Source organism: Etheostoma spectabile, chromosome 4 (genome assembly GCF_008692095.1).
Source record: "Etheostoma spectabile isolate EspeVRDwgs_2016 chromosome 4, UIUC_Espe_1.0, whole genome shotgun sequence".
NCBI classification, from domain to species: Eukaryota; Metazoa; Chordata; class Actinopteri; order Perciformes; family Percidae; genus Etheostoma; species Etheostoma spectabile.
Window position 1 is genome coordinate 19516076 of NC_045736.1, and position 8807 is coordinate 19524882.

The 8807-nt window shown below is 40.2% G+C and overlaps 1 protein-coding gene and 1 long non-coding RNA gene across 2 annotated transcripts in view; one reads left to right on the forward strand and one right to left on the reverse strand.

Annotated features, from left to right (window-relative positions):
• LOC116688438 (uncharacterized) overlaps positions 1-8807 on the forward strand; it is a 466907-nt gene that overhangs the window by 169616 nt on the left and 288484 nt on the right. The window lies entirely within an intron of this gene.
• Positions 1-8807, reverse strand: part of LOC116688402 (guanine nucleotide-binding protein G(i) subunit alpha-2) — a 60717-nt gene that overhangs the window by 19334 nt on the left and 32576 nt on the right. The window lies entirely within an intron of this gene.

Sequence of the window (8807 nt, forward strand, 5' to 3'; positions counted from 1 at the left end):
AACAACCTCTTAGGTTTAATCACAAGTAAATTGAACTAATACTTTATAATTATGTGAGACAGACATGACAGAGTTTGTCCCTGGAGCCTCTCAGCTGCAGATATGCAAATCTGGAGACAAACACAGAGAAAGAGAGAGAGAGAGAGAGAGAGAGAGAGAGAGGAGAGAGAGAGAGAGAGAGAGAGAGAGAGAGAGAGAGAGAGAGAGAGAGAGAGAGAGAGAGAGAGAGAAGACAGACAGACAGACAGACAGACAGACAGACAGACAGACAGACAGACAGACAGACAGACAGACAGACAGACAGACAGACAGACAGACAGACAGAGTAGTAAACATGCTCTTTGGAGTTTGTCCAGTGAACCTGAATCTGTAACAGTTATATATGTGCGGTGAAATTTGGCACAAACTTTAGTGCCACTGCTTTGGTTAACAAATAGGTAGCAGCTCTCTTCACTGCATAATAGTCTGTGCATGTGGAATCTGAAGTTCAAATGAATTGACAGCTAAATATATTCTGTTTCTCATTACACATGACAGTAACTTCAATGTCAGAGGGCAACACTAAAATAATTTAAGTGAGAGAACAAATTGGCGTATAAAGGGGTATTATACACATCCCAAAATTGATGAACAATGCACTGCTGTTGTAGTAATCCTTACGAGTACTTTAGTGACCAATGTATATATGCAGAGGCAAGTGACCTCCAGCACTGCACTGTTTCACTTTAATTATGCATCCTTGGCTGAATAACATACATTGGACAGCTGGGACTGCAGAGGGCTCATAGAGGATGCTGTCATTGACGTGAGTGCCAATCACTCTTAAGAGTGGAGCAATAAGCGTACGTTGCTGGTGGTTCTGTGGAAAAGGAAAAATCAAGGCCTGATGACAGTCAAACTGATACCACAGATCCTGTCGCTATTACACAACACACTTTGCCCGAACTGTGGCTAATTCTGCATTTTCACCATAGCTCCCTTCGGACCATGGAGGCTCAGAATTGCAGCTGCAAGACACTCCCACACACTGACCATTTTCACATGTCCTATTAATACCACTGCTTTCTAAAGACTGTTTTGAAAAAAACAATATGACTAAACGAGCAGAGCATTACTCTACAGCAAGCTATATCTGGTGGCTTGTCAGTTTGACCAAGACACAGAAGAATCAGACTGCTTGTATAATGCAGGGGATGAAGCAAAGTTGGGTTTGCAGGATAATACATACTTCACACTGCCTAGCAACTGGACAACATGTACAACAGTTGTGGTTGTCTTTGACTAAATGTAGAAAAAAGGCAGAGAGGAAAAAAAGAAGACTGCCAGTTGAGTCTCCAAATTAGTTAGCTTCTGTATGTCTGTCACAATTCATTCACTCTCACTAATAAAATACGAAATATGTAGAAAAGGGATAAAAAGAAGAAAAATGTGAGTGTGCATGCTTACTTATCCGTCTAGCATGACAATATGTAGTACCAGAAGATTTAAGCCTGATTACAGATGGGTTACAATGTGACTGGCAGACAGGCAGAACCAACACGGAGATTGGTGCCAGAGGAACCTGTGCCAGGGAGCCCACAGGATTACTGGGAGCCCAGCTGCCGCGGGACAGAGCCTAGGCCTGACCCATGATGGATAGACTGTATTCATGTGGGGGTTTCATTAACAGAAACCAAAAGGTCAGATGAGTCATGGTAAATAAATATGGTCCTTTTTGTATGCATTCCCCATGCACATTACATTGGCAAACACTTAAGAAACATGTTTTAAATCAAGTCCCAGGTGACCACAGACTAAAGTGAACCTCTGCTAGTTGCAAAGAAGGAAAGAATAAATTCAACCCCTTGGATCAGGAAAGTAACCAAAAGAAGGTGTGTTCTTTCTCTAGGGTACCTGGTGGTTTTATTAATTTAGAGAGCCAATAAAGGAAATTACTCCTATTTGTATTTATAGACACAGAGGACTCACCGATTTGGTCCTCATCACTTCATTAGGACTCGTATAAGTACACCTGTAATTGGGTCTCTAGGAATGAAAAGCAATTGTTATTATTTTTATTCTTCTTCTTATTCTTCTTATTCTTATTCTTATTATTATTATTATTATTATTATTATACCAAGGAGTTATGCCTGTATCACTGTGCAAAAAGGTGGATTTGGGGCTTAGGTATTATTATTATTCATCATAGATGAAGTTGATGAGCTAAAAGGAGAGAAACGTAAGCAGTCTAGCAGTCGACCAGATATATGTGTGAACATTATATAATATAAAAGGCTGTTGTGAGCTGCTAAACACTGGAAGTAGACTTGAAAGTAAGAAAAAGGTACATTTGGCTTCATGTGCCTTTCTCTATTTATTCTGATGATGTTTCGGCCCTCAGGCCTTCTTCACATCAACTCTTTGTGTGAACATTATCGCCATGGACAGCGGTGGTCTTTCAATGCCCAACTGCTTGCTGAACTTCACCTAACTAACACAGACAAATGACTTGCTTGAGTCATATTCACTGTATCAGCAGCCTTTGAGGGAATCAACGCCACATTTGTCTTGGTAGGGGAACGGGATAATTAAAAGAATTATGCTGGCACACAGCACTGCGTAGGGCTGGACAATATATTGATATTATATCGACATCAATATATGTCGTAAATTTTGGATATTGAAATATGACAATATGAAGTATTGCCTTTTCATGGTTTTACAGGCTGCAATACAGTAAAACTATGTAATTTTCTGAAACTATTCTAGCTGTTCTGTTATTTGCCTTTACCCACTTAGTCATTATATCCACATTATTGATATTGATCTAAAATCTCATAGTGTCATTTTTTTTTGTAAAAGTACCAAAAGTCAACTCTACAATATCACAGCAATATCAACATCAAAATATTTAGTACCTGTGCTTTGTCAAACATAGAAAAGCGTGGTGTCCAATTGGTCTTTAGGTGTCATATCCTCCAAACTGGGCAGTAGCCATCAGCACTAAGGAGGTCGCAACCATGAAGCAAAAACCACCTGAACATCTTTTTCTGTGAAACCTATGATCTAATAAGGAATTTGGGTTTTCTTTTGCAGAAGTAGGATCTGAGAGAAGAACTGACAAGTCCTTTATAGACTTCCACATTTGACCAGTGATCAAACCCAACGAGAGGAAGAAGCCAGCTCTTTTGTGAGACATCCTGGCATGCTCACACCGTCTCTAGAGTTTCGTTATTCAGTGAAGCATGATGAAACTGACAAGTACGGACATAAAAGGAGGAAAGACGAAGGGTACTTCCTCACTGTTCTCTCAAGACTGTGGATCACCAGCTTAAAATAACGTAATTCTTTATTTCCCCGCAGTGCCTATGCGTTGCATCAGCATCCTGAAGCCACAGGATCATCAATTTTAAATGTTAACTGTTTCAAAGGTCTGCTTCCCATGGTATCAAGGCTTTTACTCTGTGTGTATGAATAAAAGTGCATGTGTTTAGAGAAAGTATGTCCCATCCTGGTGGGACTGGGAGCAGGACACAAAGGCAGCAGTGTGAACCCCTGCTAGCTGAGAACACAGGCCTGCTGTTGATGTTTAAGCCTGGACCATTCCAATCAGCACTATAGCTCACACAAGTCACTCACACAGCTCCACCTCATTTCAGTCAGCATGACAACTGCCTTCGCCAGCCACAGCAAATCGTTTGATGACTGAAGAAGTTAAGACGTTATCTCAAAATATCAACAATCTTTGTGCAACATTGCTTCCTGCACCTTTATTGTTATATGTAAATACAATTCATCTAAAGATGAAGACACAATAATAACATACAAAGACGCATTTTTCATTTTCTAGATTTCTGGATTGCCAAACAAATCCTACTCCTCCTTCAGAATCTTTGCCCCCCAGATTCGCGCACTGGACGCGCATTGTCATAGTGACCACTTCTGCTCGTATCTCTGCTGACTAAATGAAATCTGGCAGAATTGATGTTAGCTCACATTAGGTTGTTTTGTTGTAAAACCAATAAGTTGGGAGCTATCACAAACAATAGAAAACGGACAAGGTTAAACTGGCCAAATAAACAAATTCTGTCCCATTTAGACTTTTTCTCTCTCCCTAGCTGATACTAAGTGCTCAGTAATAGTTTAGCCTAATGGGTGTTACAATGGCCTCAAGTAGTGTGCAAAATGAACCAAACACCAGTACAATAGAATATAATCCATACATATAGGCTAACATAAACACAATTGTGTACTTTAAGTGTTCATGGTATTGTGTCTGCATTCTGTAGTAGTGGGTTGGTTAATACTACTCCCCCACTGTATGTTCACAAAGTCTTTGTGAAATTACCTCAGCCATTTGTATTGAACTTTCAGGCATGCAGACAATTAACAGAAAAATAAAAAAGCATCACCTCTGGTGTGTGAAAAATAACACATGCCTTAATGAGATAATTATCTGACTGATTCTTATGCTGCCAATGTGACTGTAGAGAAAGTTAAGTAACAAACAACAGGAAAATTGGATAAAAATATTGGATAATTACAAGAATATTTTCTTTTAAGTCAGGCTAGTACATTCACTAAATCTGTAACGGGATGGCCCTCTGAACTAGCCTGGCTCTGCCTACCTATGTACTTCCATTCAATTTTCATTTTCCTTCAGTACTACGTCTGGGTTTGCAGCATTTTCTTGGGTGTTCTCTGGTCACATCTTTACCGGTCCAATCAGCGAACAGAGGGAGTAGCTGAGAACAATGACGCTGAGGTTGTGCGCTAGCTGTAATGGTGGCGGAGAAAGATTCTTTGGTCCGTATGGGGACATGAACCAGAAACCTCTGGATCCCAACCCAACTCCAAACCGACTGAGCTACTGCCACCCCAGAAAGCTCATTAGCTCACTTTAATGTGATTTTTTCCGGCTTTCTTAGTGATAAATACTGTCCAGAGTGCATGCAAGGCTCATCTCACTGTAAGTCCTTGCTCCTCACTGACTTGAGATTTCTCACAGTCTCTTTTCTCACTCTGAGTACCCTGAGACACTTTACGAATCAAACAAATAACACTATAAGATGCTTGAATCCACAATACTCCCATTAATATACACATTTATTTCAACAGGGAAGCAATGCCACAATAACATTAAGTGCAACTGAAAGCACCATTAGTTAACGAAGAGGCCCCTGAAGGCACCATGGAGTCCCATGTTCGTTTACATAACTTACTCACTGGGAAAGCAAAATGTTGCCACACCGGTGACTTCAGGGAAGCAGGAGGATTTTCAAGTTCTGTTGTTTCTCCATTATCTCCAAGGGGGTAAGCCTCTCCTCTCCAAGCGTAGTTCCTATGGCGCCATTTTAATGCTACGAAGCACTCACCCGCTGTTAGCAATCCATTGACTGCCATTCATTTTCACGTCACTTTGAGAGTGGATAACTTTACATCTGATGCATTTAAAACTATTTGTCCTTGTTCTAAAGAATCACAACACTTTATAAAAGGCCCCATTACATTGAAGCTCCTGTTATGGCTCTGTAGCAGGTGTTTTTGTAAAAATAGGCTAACGATTGTGTCATAACCAAGCGACTTCCTGTCGCATAGTCGACAATTCATCGTATTGACAGAATAAGCTCACAGACAGTTTTGACTTACATTCGCTGTTTCTGTTTAATTATAATGTTAACATTACGTTACGTCACATAACGTTAGCATCTTAGTTAGTAATAATTAGCCTGTGCCTATGTTATCTCCTTGCAAATACCTACGCTCTCCATCTCTGCAAGATTGGGAATGATTGAGATTTCTCTTGGCACAGCTACCAGAAGACTTATAACTTTCAGACAGGTTTTCCACGTCACATCTACGTTGTCAAGCTCAGTTAGAGGCTGCGCAGTAACGCTCTGCCATCACCGGAAAAGTGCTTCTAATATCCTTCACTTGTCTCCGTCCAGAGCAACGGGATCTGTTGGTCCATTTCTTTAACAGTCTATGGTTATCTCTGACTCCGGCAGTGGCCATGGTGTCAGGCTACCGGTAAGCTAATATTACCCTGTGACTTTAGCTGCTACCAGCCGGTAAGCTACACTGTGTCTGTTTTTTTCTTTGTAAGTGCAAAAGCAGCATCAGCGATTCCCTGAGTATTTTTGTCTACTACGCAGTAGACAAAAATACTCAGGGAATCGCTGATGCTGCTTTTGATTTTGGTCAAAATCGAAAGCTCATTTCGATTAATTTTCGATCAAACTAAGCATATAGGGGAAAGATGATGAGGCAGCTGGTGATAAAGCCAAAATGAGTAACTAAAGTGATAAAAGAATAAATAGGAATTCAAGGAAACAGAGGTAGAAAACAAGGGGATAGGTTAAAGAGGGGAAAAAAACAGCGAAAAGTTGGCAACTCCAGCCGGTTGCAGGATCCAGTGAGCCTTACGACGCAACAAAATAGCCTGTATCACTTATTCATCTCCCCACAGTCTTACTTTCTTTATTCTATAATCTAATTTATTTCAATTTCCATCATTTCTCAAACTCTTCCTCCCACTGTTCTCAGCCACCTACATACCAGCCGTGATGTGGCCCAATGCCGCCTGTCCTTCTCAGCTATATGTTGAGAAATGTGCCAATCTTTACTCAAGACCTGAAGCCCTCTGAGAGACACATGTGCCATTTCCTTTTCTCAGATCCAATCAAGACAGAAATGCAAACAGCTTGCATAAACATGTGTATACTTAAGAACACAAAAGGCCTGTGCTCACACACAGACTGGCATAACTGTCTGTTTAAAAGACAAGGATGAAGAGATTCGGTCTCTTCCAACAGATGGCTACCATGCCTCGGGCAAAGAGCGAGCATCGACAGCACACTGACAACTGCTGCCAAAGCAGAGCGAGATGAGAGGCAAGAAGACCAAATCTACTACCATAAATCTATATATATGTATATATGAGGCAAGACTAAAGAAGCTGGAAGAACACCAATTATCATTAAAAGCTTCTAAAACACAGAATGCATGATTTTCCTCAATGGAAAGCAGCCATGATTAAGTGGGTCGATGAAGAGCTGCAAAGACCAGTTTGGGGGAACTCAGACATTCAACATGTATTACTGTGTATGGAATAACCCTCATGCCCTGCCATTAGCAAGGCTCTGATAATGGTTATAATCGATTAATCCTTAACATCACCAATTCAAGGCAGTAAAAAGAAAGGAAAACTCATGTTCAATGTTATTGTGGGAACATAAATATGCAGAAATGTAATCAATGAAGCATGAAGCACAATGTGGTATTTCTCCTGCAGAGGTTATTAGTCACAACATGGACTACGCACTTCCTGAGCAATTAGATGTAGAGTATTAGTGTAAAGATTAACCAATGCATCCCAGAAAATCAAGAGTGGAGAGAATGGAGAAAGAAAGGAGATAGCAGCTTTTATATTAGTCAGCGATGGAGGTACACTGATTTAGGAAAAGGAAAACTATTCTCATCTCCATTTGGTGAGAAATGTGTCAAAAAGTAACACAAATTTCCAATAGGTAGTCTCTGTGTGAAGCACAGTTTATATCTGTTTTGTTGTCGGATCGCAGACCAGACGTACTGAATAGTCATAGAGGTTGGATACAAACGCCTGCACTGTGTCTTCCTTGAAGACAAGGATGCTGCACAGACATCCTCCTTCCGTCAATAGAAAACTGACAGACTGCTGACAGGGGAAAAAAAAAAAAAAGAGGGTAATAACTAGAGGTGGGATGAGATCTCGTCTCCACGAGATTAAACATAGCGAGATTTCTTGTCCGAGGTAAAAAGTGTCTCGCAATATTAGCGCACAAGTACAGAGCAGCAGCCTTAAAATATGCATAGAAAATCCCACGGCCATTCTCCAAACTTGACTGAGCGATAGCGGAAGAAAAAAGCTGCCTGTAAAACCCACTGTTAGAACGATAGAGATCTCTCTCTCTCTCCATGTCCGCAGCGTGCTGTTCACTGTGGCGCTGTCTTACGAAGACCACTCTCTGTCATGAATCAATACTAGAGTAGCCCCTCTTCTTCGTTTACTGCTGCAATTAATAAAATGCAGAGGAGGGGAAAATAGCATCTGTCCTCATAAAAATTATCTGTTGAGTGTTTGATGGTAATTTATTTGTGTTTTAGAACATAATCAATGTGAAAAAATAGTGAAATAAGCTTTATTTCTGAAATGTGTCTGAGAAATGTTTGACAACAGAATTCAGGATTCTATCACCCTTCAAATATATATTATTTGTATTGATTTATATTAAAATGAATATTTACACAGCAAAACATATCCAAGAATAGTTTTTATCCTCTCATATCTTGCCGTTTCCCTTAATTTCTCAATGTAAAGCAACCGTTGGCTGTGTGGCTTAATTGTGTTTGATTTAGAGTCTGCTTGAAACGCTGTAATGATCATGTTTCATTGGCCGGTTGCCGTGCTGTAATTTTACATATGTTTAAAAATATTGGAATTAATATTGATATCACAATATTCATACTTGATATCGCAATTTCACATTTTGTCGATATCGTGCAACTCTATATAAACACACACACACACACACACACACACACACACACACCATTCATTCATGTTTAATTACTTCCACCAACTAATCAAAGTATTCTGTAAGCGTGGAATCTGCCATTCAGAATCATTCAGATTAGATACGAGTGAGTCGCTCAAATGGCGGCAACCATGTTGCGCCTCCATCTTTAAAAAAGGTGCCCTGCCACACGTATTCCATTACTTTGTGGTAATGTCTGAAGTTCTACCATGGACTCTGGACCATGGAAAAATGTCTTGGTTACCTTATTT